This window comes from Rhinoderma darwinii (genome assembly GCF_050947455.1).
Source record: "Rhinoderma darwinii isolate aRhiDar2 chromosome 2 unlocalized genomic scaffold, aRhiDar2.hap1 SUPER_2_unloc_31, whole genome shotgun sequence".
Taxonomy (NCBI): domain Eukaryota; kingdom Metazoa; phylum Chordata; class Amphibia; order Anura; family Rhinodermatidae; genus Rhinoderma; species Rhinoderma darwinii.
The window spans coordinates 106,088-119,818 of record NW_027461698.1 but is presented as its reverse complement, the minus strand read 5'-3'; the positions used below and the strand labels follow the sequence as shown (position 1 = coordinate 119,818).

Below are 13,731 nucleotides of genomic sequence, written 5' to 3'. Positions count from 1 at the left end.
GCACCTGAGCCAGCCACTGATTGATGCAGCACCATAGTCAAATAGTGGAGTGGAGTAGGGGAACAGCAAACAGCCATTAAAGCAGCCAGCCCGCCCGCCCGCCCGCCCGTCACAATGGACCTACCTGTGTACACTAGATGGATGTGATGGAATGTACTGTGGTCCCTACATTTCAAGAAGAAGTAAGAATTGCAGTTGCAACAAACCCTTGCTTGCCTACAAAGAGAGCAGCAATTTGGATTTGTTACTATGTTACCTGGAAGAATAACAAACTGTGCAAGGATGGAGGTTGTAGGAGCAAGGAGAACAAGTTGTCTGTAAAGTTGGTGGATGCCTATTTTCCATTTTGCAGTCCCTTGTCTCCCTCTTGTGGCCTCCTGGAGGCAACTAGCTGTGCAAAAAAAAGACAGCCTGGGGGCCGGCTGTTGCAGTGTTGCCCTCTCAGGCAACACTGAGTGACTGACTGAGCCGCACCGTCTTATATAAAGTTCAGACGGAACTTTGCACGTGTCATAGTGGAGACCTCAGGAGCCAGAGCCAGCTTTCTGACATCATAATGTTGCCTCAGAGATAAAAGCCTGGGCCCAGGCAGTGTTGGTCAGTGCTGCTCAGCAGGCAGCACTGGACTGGATTAAAGCTGATACAAGGTGTGAAAGGAGAAGGGGTGGCAGTGGGCATGCACTTACTGCTGCTGCTGCTGCCAGTGTTTGAACGGCAGGAGGGCATTTGGGCGTTGCCAGGAAGGCGTTTTTATGTCGATTCCTCCTCTTTCAGCACTGCATTGTGGTGCAAGCAAAAGAAGCAAATCCTGTCTTGCTTCCTCTCCGGCCTTTATTCACCTCCCGCTTAGTAGCTGTGAGTGTGTGTGAGCCTGCAGGGCCCCATGGAATTGCCTAGGAGTAGGCTGAATCGCTGCAAGGGGTGAACAGCAGTATTGGGCAGGCTCGGTCAACGCGCGGCCCGTTCGGGTTATCGCTTCTCGGCCTTTTGGCTAAGATCAAGTGTAGTATCTGTTTTTATCAGTTTAATATCTGATACGTCCCCTATCTGGGGACCATATATTAAATGGATTTTTAGAACAGGGAGATGGAAATAGAGCTTGCTCTGTCCACTCCACGCATTGACCTGGTATTGCAGTATTTCCAGGACCGGTGCACCCTTTCCTTATGTGTTTACTAAAATCAGATTCCAAAAGTGCTTTTTGTGTTTGCCATTGTTTTTGTCTTTCGGATGGGATCTCCCCTTTTAATCCCATTATTTCAACACCTGTTGGACAATGCATTTGTACAGTCATGTGTGATAATGAGCTAATTTATTAAATGCAATTAATTAATACATTGCCACCTCTTGTTTTGTGTCGTCTGTGATTCTGTGTTTCCGGCATTTCTCATTGGAACAGCTCATTCACCTTCCTTGTCTTCTCTCCGCCCTCCCTCCTAGGTAGGTTAAAGAGCTGCACCTGAGCCAGCCACTGATTGATGCAGCACCATAGTCAAATAGTGGAGTGGAGTAGGGGAACAGCAAACAGCCATTAAAGCAGCCAGCCCGCCCGCCCGCCCGCCCGTCACAATGGACCTACCTGTGTACACTAGATGGATGTGATGGAATGTACTGTGGTCCCTACATTTCAAGAAGAAGTAAGAATTGCAGTTGCAACAAACCCTTGCTTGCCTACAAAGAGAGCAGCAATTTGGATTTGTTACTATGTTACCTGGAAGAATAACAAACTGTGCAAGGATGGAGGTTGTAGGAGCAAGGAGAACAAGTTGTCTGTAAAGTTGGTGGATGCCTATTTTCCATTTTGCAGTCCCTTGTCTCCCTCTTGTGGCCTCCTGGAGGCAACTAGCTGTGCAAAAAAAAGACAGCCTGGGGGCCGGCTGTTGCAGTGTTGCCCTCTCAGGCAACACTGAGTGACTGACTGAGCCGCACCGTCTTATATAAAGTTCAGACGGAACTTTGCACGTGTCATAGTGGAGACCTCAGGAGCCAGAGCCAGCTTTCTGACATCATAATGTTGCCTCAGAGATAAAAGCCTGGGCCCAGGCAGTGTTGGTCAGTGCTGCTCAGCAGGCAGCACTGGACTGGATTAAAGCTGATACAAGGTGTGAAAGGAGAAGGGGTGGCAGTGGGCATGCACTTACTGCTGCTGCTGCTGCTGCTGCCAGTGTTTGCACGGCAGGAGGGCATTTGGGCGTTGCCAGGAAGGCGTTTTTATGTCGATTCCTCCTCTTTCAGCACTGCATTGTGGTGCAAGCAAAAGAAGCAAATCCTGTCTTGCTTCCTCTCCGGCCTTTATTCACCTCCCGCTTAGTAGCTGTGAGTGTGTGTGAGCCTGCAGGGCCCCATGGAATTGCCTAGGAGTAGGCTGAATCGCTGCAAGGGGTGAACAGCAGTATTGGGCAGGCTCGGTCAACGCGCGGCCCGTTCGGGTTATCGCTTCTCGGCCTTTTGGCTAAGATCAAGTGTAGTATCTGTTTTTATCAGTTTAATATCTGATACGTCCCCTATCTGGGGACCATATATTAAATGGATTTTTAGAACAGGGAGATGGAAATAGAGCTTGCTCTGTCCACTCCACGCATTGACCTGGTATTGCAGTATTTCCAGGACCGGTGCACCCTTTCCTTATGTGTTTACTAAAATCAGATTCCAAAAGTGCTTTTTGTGTTTGCCATTGTTTTTGTCTTTCGGATGGGATCTCCCCTTTTAATCCCATTATTTCAACACCTGTTGGACAATGCATTTGTACAGTCATGTGTGATAATGAGCTAATTTATTAAATGCAATTAATTAATACATTGCCACCTCTTGTTTTGTGTCGTCTGTGTTTCTGTGTTTCCGGCATTTCACATTGGAACAGCTCATTCACCTTCCTTGTCTTCTCTCCGCCCTCCCTCCTAGGTAGGTTAAAGAGCTGCACCTGAGCCAGCCACTGATTGATGCAGCACCATAGTCAAATAGTGGAGTGGAGTAGGGGAACAGCAAACAGCCATTAAAGCAGCCAGCCCGCCCGCCCGCCCGCCCGCCCGTCACAATGGACCTACCTGTGTACACTAGATGGATATGATGGAATGTACTGTGGTCCCTACATTTCAATAAGAAGTAAGAATTGCAGTTGCAACAAACCCTTGCTTGCCTACAAAGAGAGCAGAAATTTGGATTTGTTACTATGTTACCTGGAAGAATAACAAACTGTGCAAGGATGGAGGTTGTAGGAGCAAGGAGAACAAGTTGTCTGTAAAGTTGGTGGATGCCTATTTTCCATTTTGCAGTCCCTTGTCTCCCTCTTGTGGCCTCCTGGAGGCAACTAGCTGTGCAAAAAAAAGACAGCCTGGGGGCCGGCTGTTGCAGTGTTGCCCTCTCAGGCAACACTGAGTGACTGACTGAGCCGCACCGTCTTATATAAAGTTCAGACGGTACTTTGCACGTGTCATAGTGGAGACCTCAGGAGCCAGAGCCAGCTTTCTGACATCATAATGGGGCCTCAGAGATAAAAGCCTGGGCCCAGGCAGTGTTGGTCAGTGCTGCTCAGCAGGCAGCACTGGACTGGATTAAAGCTGATACAAGGTGTGAAAGGAGAAGGGGTGGCAGTGGGCATGCACTTACTGCTGCTGCTGCTGCTGCTGCTGCCAGTGTTTGCACGGCAGGAGGGCATTTGGGCGTTGCCAGGAAGGCGTTTTTATGTCGATTCCTCCTCTTTCAGCACTGCAATGTGGTGCAAGCAAAAGAAGCAAAACGCGCGGCACGTTCGTGTTATCGCTTCTCGGCCTTTTGGCTAAGATCAAGTGTAGTATCTGTTCTTATCAGTTTAATATCTGATACGTCCCCTATCTGGGGACCATATATTAAATGGATTTTTAGAACAGGGAGATGGAAATAGAGCTTGCTCTGTCCACTCCACGCATTGACCTGGTATTGCAGTATTTCCAGGACCGGTGCACCCTTTCCTTATGTGTTTACTAAAATCAGATTCCAAAAGTGCTTTTTGTGTTTGCCATTGTTTTTGTCTTTCGGATGGGATCTCCCCTTTTAATCCCATTATTTCAACACCTGTTGGACAATGCATTTGTACAGTCATGTGTGATAATGAGCTAATTTATTAAATGCAATTAATTAATACATTGCCACCTCTTGTTTTGTGTCGTCTGTGTTTCTGTGTTTCCGGAATTTCACATTGGAACAGCTCATTCACCTTCCTTGTCTTCTCTCAGCCCTCCCTCCTAGGTAGGTTAAAGAGCTGCAACTGAGCCAGCCACTGATTGATGCAGCACCATAGTCAAATAGTGGAGTGGAGTAGGGGAACAGCAAACAGCCATTAAAGCAGCCAGCCCGCCCGCCCGCCCGCCCGTCACAATGGACCTACCTGTGTACACTAGATGGATGTGATGGAATGTACTGTGGTCCCTACATTTCAAGAAGAAGTAAGAATTGCAGTTGCAACAAACCCTTGCTTGCCTACAAAGAGAGCAGCAATTTGGATTTGTTACTATGTTACCTGGTTAATAACAAACTGTGCAAGGATGGAGGTTGTAGGAGCAAGGAGAACAAGTTGTCTGTAAAGTTGGTGGATGCCTATTTTCCATTTTGCAGTCCCTTGTCTCCCTCTTGTGGCCTCCTGGAGGCAACTAGCTGTGCAAAAAAAAGACAGCCTGGGGGCCGGCTGTTGCAGTGTTGCCCTCTCAGGCAACACTGAGTGACTGACTGAGCCGCACCGTCTTATATAAAGTTCAGACGGAACTTTGCACGTGTCATAGTGGAGACCTCAGGAGCCAGAGCCAGCTTTCTGACATCATAATGGGGCCTCAGAGATAAAAGCCTGGGCCCAGGCAGTGTTGGTCAGTGCTGCTCAGCAGGCAGCACTGGACTGGATTAAAGCTGATACAAGGTGTGAAAGGAGAAGGGGTGGCAGTGGGCATGCACTTACTGCTGCTGCTGCTGCTGCTGCTGCCAGTGTTTGCACGGCAGGAGGGCATTTGGGCGTTGCCAGGAAGGCGTTTTTATGTCGATTCCTCCTCTTTCAGCACTGCATTGTGGTGCAAGCAAAAGAAGCAAAACGCGCGGCACGTTCGGGTTATCGCTTCTCGGCCTTTTGGCTAAGATCAAGTGTAGTATCTGTTCTTATCAGTTTAATATCTGATACGTCCCCTATCTGGGGACCATATATTAAATGGATTTTTAGAACAGGGAGATGGAAATAGAGCTTGCTCTGTCCACTCCACGCATTGACCTGGTATTGCAGTATTTCCAGGACCGGTGCACCCTTTCCTTATGTGTTTACTAAAATCAGATTCCAAAAGTGCTTTTTGTGTTTGCCATTGTTTTTGTCTTTCGGATGGGATCTCCCCTTTTAATCCCATTATTTCAACACCTGTTGGACAATGCATTTGTACAGTCATGTGTGATAATGAGCTAATTTATTAAATGCAATTAATTAATACATTGCCACCTCTTGTTTTGTGTCGTCTGTGTTTCTGTGTTTCCGGCATTTCACATTGGAACAGCTCATTCACCTTCCTTGTCTTCTCTCCGCCCTCCCTCCTAGGTAGGTTAAAGAGCTGCACCTGAGCCAGCAACTGATTGATGCAGCACCATAGTCAAATAGTGGAGTGGAGTAGGGGAACAGCAAACAGCCATTAAAGCAGCCAGCCCGCCCGCCCGCCCGCCCGTCACAATGGACCTACCTGTGTACACTAGATGGATGTGATGGAATGTACTGTGGTCCCTACATTTCAAGAAGAAGTAAGAATTGCAGTTGCAACAAACCCTTGCTTGCCTACAAAGAGAGCAGCAATTTGGATTTGTTACTATGTTACCTGGAAGAATAACAAACTGTGCAAGGATGGAGGTTGTAGGAGCAAGGAGAACAAGTTGTCTGTAAAGTTGGTGGATGCCTATTTTCCATTTTGCAGTCCCTTGTCTCCCTCTTGTGGCCTCCTGGAGGCAACTAGCTGTGCAAAAAAAAGACAGCCTGGGGGCCGGCTGTTGCAGTGTTGCCCTCTCAGGCAACACTGAGTGACTGACTGAGCCGCACCGTCTTATATAAAGTTCAGACGGAACTTTGCACGTGTCATAGTGGAGACCTCAGGAGCCAGAGCCAGCTTTCTGACATCATAATGGGGCCTCAGAGATAAAAGCCTGGGCCCAGGCAGTGTTGGTCAGTGCTGCTCAGCAGGCAGCACTGGACTGGATTAAAGCTGATACAAGGTGTGAAAGGAGAAGGGGTGGCAGTGGGCATGCACTTACTGCTGCTGCTGCTGCTGCTGCTGCCAGTGTTTGCACGGCAGGAGGGCATTTGGGCGTTGCCAGGAAGGCGTTTTTATGTCGATTCCTCCTCTTTCAGCACTGCATTGTGGTGCAAGCAAAAGAAGCAAAACGCGCGGCACGTTCGGGTTATCGCTTCTCGGCCTTTTGGCTAAGATCAAGTGTAGTATCTGTTCTTATCAGTTTAATATCTGATACGTCCCCTAAATGGGGACCATATATTAAATGGATTTTTAGAACAGGGAGATGGAAATAGAGCTTGCTCTGTCCACTCCACGCATTGACCTGGTATTGCAGTATTTCCAGGACCGGTGCACCCTTTCCTTATGTGTTTACTAAAATCAGATTCCAAAAGTGCTTTTTGTGTTTGCCATTGTTTTTGTCTTTCGGATGGGATCTCCCCTTTTAATCCCATTATTTCAACACCTGTTGGACAATGCATTTGTACAGTCATGTGTGATAATGAGCTAATTTATTAAATGCAATTAATTAATACATTGCCACCTCTTGTTTTGTGTCGTCTGTGTTTCTGTGTTTCCGGCATTTCACATTGGAACAGCTCATTCACCTTCCTTGTCTTCTCTCCGCCCTCCCTCCTATGTAGGTTAAAGAGCTGCACCTGAGCCAGCCACTGATTGATGCAGCACCATAGTCAAATAGTGGAGTGGAGTAGGGGAACAGCAAACAGCCATTAAAGCAGCCAGCCCGCCCGCCCGCCCGCCCGTCACAATGGACCTACCTGTGTACACTAGATGGATGTGATGGAATGTACTGTGGTCCCTACATTTCAAGAAGAAGTAAGAATTGCAGTTGCAACAAACCCTTGCTTGCCTACAAAGAGAGCAGCAATTTGGATTTGTTACTATGTTACCTGGAAGAATAACAAACTGTGCAAGGATGGAGGTTGTAGGAGCAAGGAGAACAAGTTGTCTGTAAAGTTGGTGGATGCCTATTTTCCATTTTGCAGTCCCTTGTCTCCCTCTTGTGGCCTCCTGGAGGCAACTAGCTGTGCAAAGAAAAGACAGCCTGGGGGCCGGCTGTTGCAGTGTTGCCCTCTCAGGCAACACTGAGTGACTGACTGAGCCGCACCGTCTTATATAAAGTTCAGACGGAACTTTGCACGTGTCATAGTGGAGACCTCAGGAGCCAGAGCCAGCTTTCTGACATCATAATGGGGCCTCAGAGATAAAAGCCTGGGCCCAGGCAGTGTTGGTCAGTGCTGCTCAGCAGGCAGCACTGGACTGGATTAAAGCTGATACAAGGTGTGAAAGGAGAAGGGGTGGCAGTGGGCATGCACTTACTGCTGCTGCTGCTGCTGCCAGTGTTTGCACGGCAGGAGGGCATTTGGGCGTTGCCAGGAAGGCGTTTTTATGTCGATTCCTCCTCTTTCAGCACTGCATTGTGGTGCAAGCAAAACGCGCGGCACGTTCGGGTTATCGCTTCTCGGCCTTTTGGCTAAGATCAAGTGTAGTATCTGTTCTTATCAGTTTAATATCTGATACGTCCCCTATCTGGGGACCATATATTAAATGGATTTTTAGAACAGGGAGATGGAAATAGAGCTTGCTCTGTCCACTCCACGCATTGACCTGGTATTGCAGTATTTCCAGGACCGGTGCACCCTTTCCTTATGTGTTTACTAAAATCAGATTCCAGAAGTGCTTTTTGTGTTTGCCATTGTTTTTGTCTTTCGGATGGGATCTCCCCTTTTAACCCCTTAATGACCGGGCCATTTTGCACGTTAATGACCAAGGATTATTTTTTGTTTTTCCACGGTCGCATTCCAAGAGTCGTAACTCTTTTTTTATTCCGTCGACATAGCCGTATAAGGGCTTGTTTTTTGCGGGACGAGTTGTATTTTGTAATTGTACCATTTTTAGATGCTTATAACATATTGATTAACTTTTATTAACTTTATTTTAGGAGAGAATTGAAAATAAGCAGCTATTCCAGCATTAATTTTCACGTTATAAATTTACGCCGTTTACTATGCAGCGTAAATAACATGTTAACTTTATTCTATGGGTCGGCACGATTACAGGGATACCAAATGTGTAAAGGTTTTATATGTTTTTTCTACGTTTGCACAATAAAAACCCTTTTAGAAAAAAATTACTTGTTTTTGCATCGCCGCGTTCCAAGAGCCGTAATTTTTTTTATTTTTCCATCGATGTGGCCGTACGTGGGATTGATTTTTGCGGGACAATGTGTAGTTTTCATTAGTACTATTTTGGGGTACATAGGACTTATAGATTAACTTTTATTTTATTTTTTATGGGGGGAATGGGAGAAAAGAGAGAATTTTGCCGTTGTTTTTTGCGTTTTCTTTGGACGCCGTTCATCCGGCGGTTTAATTAATGTGTTCATTTTATTGGTCAAGTTGTTACGATCGCGGGGATACCATATATGTGTATGTGTGATTTGTTTTGACCGTTTTATTAAATAAAACCACTTTTTGGGGCAAAAAAGTAGTTTTATTTGACTTTGACTGTAATTTTTTTTATTTTTTTTTTCACAAACTTTATTTAACGGTTTTACTTTTTTTTTTTTAGTCCCACCAGGGGACTTCACTATGCGATATGCCGATCGCATATATAATGCTTTGGTATACTTCGTATACCAAAGCATTATTGCCTGTCAGTGTAAAACTGACAGGCAACCTGTTAGGTCATGCCTCTGGCATCGCCTAACAGGCAGATGCTGAAGACAGACCTGGGGGTCTTTGTTAGACCCCCGGCTGTCATGGAAACCCGACGGCGACCCGCGATTTGTTTGCGGGGGCGCCGATCGGGAGACAGAGGGAGTTCCCCCCTCTGTCAAACACATTAAATGCCGCTGTCACTGTTGACAGCGGCATTTAATGGGTTAAACTGCCGGAATCGGCGCGTGCTTCGATTCCGGCAGTTGCAGCAGGAGCCAGGCTGTGTATAACAGCCGTGCTCCTGCCGCTGATCGCGTGGGTAAACTGTCAGTACCCGCGCGATCACAGGACGGATATATCCGTCCTCCTGCGCGAACTAGCAGCTGCTGAGGACGGATATATCCGTCCTTCGGCGTTAAGGGGTTAATCCCATTATTTCAACACCTGTTGGACAATGCATTTGTACAGTCATGTGTGATAATGAGCTAATTTATTAAATGCAATTAATTAATACATTGCCACCTCTTGTTTTGTGTCGTCTGTGTTTCTGTGTTTCCGGCATTTCACATTGGAACAGCTCATTCACCTTCCTTGTCTTCTCTCCGCCCTCCCTCCTATGTAGGTTAAAGAGCTGCACCTGAGCCAGCCACTGATTGCTGCAGCACCATAGTCAAATAGTGGAGTGGAGTAGGGGAACAGCAAACAGCCATTAAAGCAGCCAGCCCGCCCGCCCGCCCGCCCGTCACAATGGACCTACCTGTGTACACTAGATGGATGTGATGGAATGTACTGTGGTCCCTACATTTCAAGAAGAAGTAAGAATTGCAGTTGCAACAAACCCTTGCTTGCCTACAAAGAGAGCAGCAATTTGGATTTGTTACTATGTTACCTGGAAGAATAACAAACTGTGCAAGGATGGAGGTTGTAGGAGCAAGGAGAACAAGTTGTCTGTAAAGTTGGTGGATGCCTATTTTCCATTTTGCAGTCCCTTGTCTCCCTCTTGTGGCCTCCTGGAGGCAACTAGCTGTGCAAAAAAAAGACAGCCTGGGGGCCGGCTGTTGCAGTGTTGCCCTCTCAGGCAACACTGAGTGACTGACTGAGCCGCACCGTCTTATATAAAGTTCAGACGGAACTTTGCACGTGTCATAGTGGAGACCTCAGGAGCCAGAGCCAGCTTTCTGACATCATAATGGGGCCTCAGAGATAAAAGCCTGGGCCCAGGCAGTGTTGGTCAGTGCTGCTCAGCAGGCAGCACTGGACTGGATTAAAGCTGATACAAGGTGTGAAAGGAGAAGGGGTGGCAGTGGGCATGCACTTACTGCTGCTGCTGCTGCTGCCAGTGTTTGCACGGCAGGAGGGCATTTGGGCGTTGCCAGGAAGGCGTTTTTATGTCGATTCCTCCTCTTTCAGCACTGCATTGTGGTGCAAGCAAAAGAAGCAAAACGCGCGGCACGTTCGGGTTATCGCTTCTCGGCCTTTTGGCTAAGGTCAAGTGTAGTATCTGTTCTTATCAGTTTAATATCTGATACGTCCCCTATCTGGGGACCATATATTAAATGGATTTTTAGAACAGGGAGATGGAAATAGAGCTTGCTCTGTCCACTCCACGCATTGACCTGGTATTGCAGTATTTCCAGGACCGGTGCACCCTTTCCTTATGTGTTTACTAAAATCAGATTCCAAAAGTGCTTTTTGTGTTTGCCATTGTTTTTGTCTTTCGGATGGGATCTCCCCTTTTAATCCCATTATTTCAACACCTGTTGGACAATGCATTTGTACAGTCATGTGTGATAATGAGCTAATTTATTAAATGCAATTAATTAATACATTGCCACCTCTTGTTTTGTGTCGTCTGTGTTTCTGTGTTTCCGGCATTTCACATTGGAACAGCTCATTCACCTTCCTTGTCTTCTCTCCGCCCTCCCTCCTAGGTAGGTTAAAGAGCTGCACCTGAGCCAGCCACTGATTGATGCAGCACCATTGTCAAATAGTGGAGTGGAGTAGGGGAACAGCAAACAGCCATTAAAGCAGCCAGCCCGCCCGCCCGCCCGTCACAATGGACCTACCTGTGTACACTAGATGGATGTGATGGAATGTACTGTGGTCCCTACATTTCAAGAAGAAGTAAGAATTGCAGTTGCAACAAACCCTTGCTTGCCTACAAAGAGAGCAGCAATTTGGATTTGTTACTATGTTACCTGGAAGAATAACAAACTGTGCAAGGATGGAGGTTGTAGGAGCAAGGAGAACAAGTTGTCTGTAAAGTTGGTGGATGCCTATTTTCCATTTTGCAGTCCCTTGTCTCCCTCTTGTGGCCTCCTGGAGGCAACTAGCTGTGCAAAAAAAAGACAGCCTGGGGGCCGGCTGTTGCAGTGTTGCCCTCTCAGGCAACACTGAGTGACTGACTGAGCCGCACCGTCTTATATAAAGTTCAGACGGAACTTTGCACGTGTCATAGTGGAGACCTCAGGAGCCAGAGCCAGCTTTCTGACATCATAATGGGGCCTCAGAGATAAAAGCCTGGGCCCAGGCAGTGTTGGTCAGTGCTGCTCAGCAGGCAGCACTGGACTGGATTAAAGCTGATACAAGGTGTGAAAGGAGAAGGGGTGGCAGTGGGCATGCACTTACTGCTGCTGCTGCTGCTGCTGCTGCCAGTGTTTGCACGGCAGGAGGGCATTTGGGCGTTGCCAGGAAGGCGTTTTTATGTCGATTCCTCCTCTTTCAGCACTGCATTGTGGTGAAAGCAAAAGAAGCAAAACGCGCGGCACGTTCGGGTTATCGCTTCTCGGCCTTTTGGCTAAGATCAAGTGTAGTATCTGTTCTTATCAGTTTAATATCTGATACGTCCCCTATCTGGGGACCATATATTAAATGGATTTTTAGAACAGGGAGATGGAAATAGAGCTTGCTCTGTCCACTCCACGCATTGACCTGGTATTGCAGTATTTCCAGGACCGGTGCACCCTTTCCTTATGTGTTTACTAAAATCAGATTCCAAAAGTGCTTTTTGTGTTTGCCATTGTTTTTGTCTTTCGGATGGGATCTCCCCTTTTAATCCCATTATTTCAACACCTGTTGGACAATGCATTTGTACAGTCATGTGTGATAATGAGCTAATTTATTAAATGCAATTAATTAATACATTGCCACCTCTTGTTTTGTGTCGTCTGTGTTTCTGTGTTTCCGGCATTTCACATTGGAACAGCTCATTCACCTTCCTTGTCTTCTCTCCGCCCTCCCTCCTAGGTAGGTTAAAGAGCTGCACCTGAGCCAGCTACTGATTGATGCAGCACCATAGTCAAATAGTGGAGTGGAGTAGGGGAACAGCAAACAGCCATTAAAGCAGCCAGCCCGCCCGCCCGCCCGTCACAATGGACCTACCTGTGTACACTAGATGGATGTGATGGAATGTACTGTGGTCCCTACATTTCAAGAAGAAGTAAGAATTGCAGTTGCAACAAACCATTGCTTGCCTACAAAGAGAGCAGCAATTTGGATTTGTTACTATGTTACCTGGAAGAATAACAAACTGTGCAAGGATGGAGGTTGTAGGAGCAAGGAGAACAAGTTGTCTGTAAAGTTGGTGGATGCCTATTTTCCATTTTGCAGTCCCTTGTCTCCCTCTTGTGGCCTCCTGGAGGCAACTAGCTGTGCAAAAAAAAGACAGCCTGGGGGCCGGCTGTTGCAGTGTTGCCCTCTCAGGCAACACTGAGTGACTGACTGAGCCGCACCGTCTTATATAAAGTTCAGACGGAACTTTGCACGTGTCATAGTGGAGACCTCAGGAGCCAGAGCCAGCTTTCTGACATCATAATGGGGCCTCAGAGATAAAAGCCTGGGCCCAGGCAGTGTTGGTCAGTGCTGCTCAGCAGGCAGCACTGGACTGGATTAAAGCTGATACAAGGTGTGAAAGGAGAAGGGGTGGCAGTGGGCATGCACTTACTGCTGCTGCTGCTGCTGCCAGTGTTTGCACGGCAGGAGGGCATTTGGGCGTTGCCAGGAAGGCGTTTTTATGTCGATTCCTCCTCTTTCAGCACTGCATTGTGGTGCAAGCAAAAGAAGCAAAACGCGCGGCACGTTCGGGTTATCGCTTCTCGGCCTTTTGGCTAAGATCAAGTGTAGTATCTGTTCTTATCAGTTTAATATCTGATACGTCCCCTATCTGGGGACCATATATTAAATGGATTTTTAGAACAGGGAGATGGAAATAGAGCTTGCTCTGTCCACTCCACGCATTGACCTGGTATTGCAGTATTTCCAGGACCGGTGCACCCTTTCCTTATGTGTTTACTAAAATCAGATTCCAAAAGTGCTTTTTGTGTTTGCCATTGTTTTTGTCTTTCGGATGGGATCTCCCCTTTTAATCCCATTATTTCAACACCTGTTGGACAATGCATTTGTACAGTCATGTGTGATAATGAGCTAATTTATTAAATGCAATTAATTAATACATTGCCACCTCTTGTTTTGTGTCGTCTGTGTTTCTGTGTTTCCGGCATTTCACATTGGAACAGCTCATTCACCTTCCTTGTCTTCTCTCCGCCCTCCCTCCTAGGTAGGTTAAAGAGCTGCACCTGAGCCAGCCACTGATTGATGCAGCACCATAGTCAAATAGTGGAGTGGAGTAGGGGAACAGCAAACAGCCATTAAAGCAGCCAACCCGCCCGCCCGCCCGTCACAATGGACCTACCTGTGTACACTAGATGGATGTGATGGAATGTACTGTGGTCCCTACATTTCAAGAAGAAGTAAGAATTGCAGTTGCAACAAACCCTTGCTTGCCTACAAAGAGAGCAGCAATTTGGATTTGTTACTATGTTACCTGGAGG

The 13,731-nt window shown here is 47.0% G+C and overlaps 9 non-coding genes across 9 annotated transcripts; all 9 read left to right on the top strand.

The window, feature by feature from the left end:
- The first annotated feature begins 971 nt into the window (after positions 1-971).
- Positions 972-1,162, top strand: LOC142677465 (U2 spliceosomal RNA). Its single transcript, XR_012852482.1, has one exon. It is a non-coding gene; the product is annotated as a U2 spliceosomal RNA (small nuclear RNA).
- A 1,270-nt stretch (positions 1,163-2,432) lies between these two features.
- On the top strand, positions 2,433-2,623 carry LOC142677464 (U2 spliceosomal RNA). Its single transcript, XR_012852481.1, has one exon. It is a non-coding gene; the product is annotated as a U2 spliceosomal RNA (small nuclear RNA).
- A 1,132-nt stretch (positions 2,624-3,755) lies between these two features.
- On the top strand, positions 3,756-3,946 carry LOC142677086 (U2 spliceosomal RNA). The gene has a single exon (XR_012852140.1). It is a non-coding gene; the product is annotated as a U2 spliceosomal RNA (small nuclear RNA).
- Positions 3,947-5,073: 1,127 nt separating this feature from the next.
- LOC142677085 (U2 spliceosomal RNA) lies at positions 5,074-5,264 on the top strand. Its single transcript, XR_012852139.1, has one exon. It is a non-coding gene; the product is annotated as a U2 spliceosomal RNA (small nuclear RNA).
- Positions 5,265-6,392: 1,128 nt separating this feature from the next.
- LOC142677387 (U2 spliceosomal RNA) lies at positions 6,393-6,583 on the top strand. The gene has a single exon (XR_012852412.1). It is a non-coding gene; the product is annotated as a U2 spliceosomal RNA (small nuclear RNA).
- A 1,113-nt stretch (positions 6,584-7,696) lies between these two features.
- LOC142677084 (U2 spliceosomal RNA) lies at positions 7,697-7,887 on the top strand. The gene has a single exon (XR_012852138.1). It is a non-coding gene; the product is annotated as a U2 spliceosomal RNA (small nuclear RNA).
- Positions 7,888-10,364: 2,477 nt separating this feature from the next.
- Positions 10,365-10,555, top strand: LOC142677502 (U2 spliceosomal RNA). The gene has a single exon (XR_012852516.1). It is a non-coding gene; the product is annotated as a U2 spliceosomal RNA (small nuclear RNA).
- Positions 10,556-11,679: 1,124 nt separating this feature from the next.
- Positions 11,680-11,870, top strand: LOC142677083 (U2 spliceosomal RNA). The gene has a single exon (XR_012852137.1). It is a non-coding gene; the product is annotated as a U2 spliceosomal RNA (small nuclear RNA).
- Positions 11,871-12,988: 1,118 nt separating this feature from the next.
- LOC142677081 (U2 spliceosomal RNA) lies at positions 12,989-13,179 on the top strand. The gene has a single exon (XR_012852136.1). It is a non-coding gene; the product is annotated as a U2 spliceosomal RNA (small nuclear RNA).
- Positions 13,180-13,731: the final 552 nt, after the last annotated feature.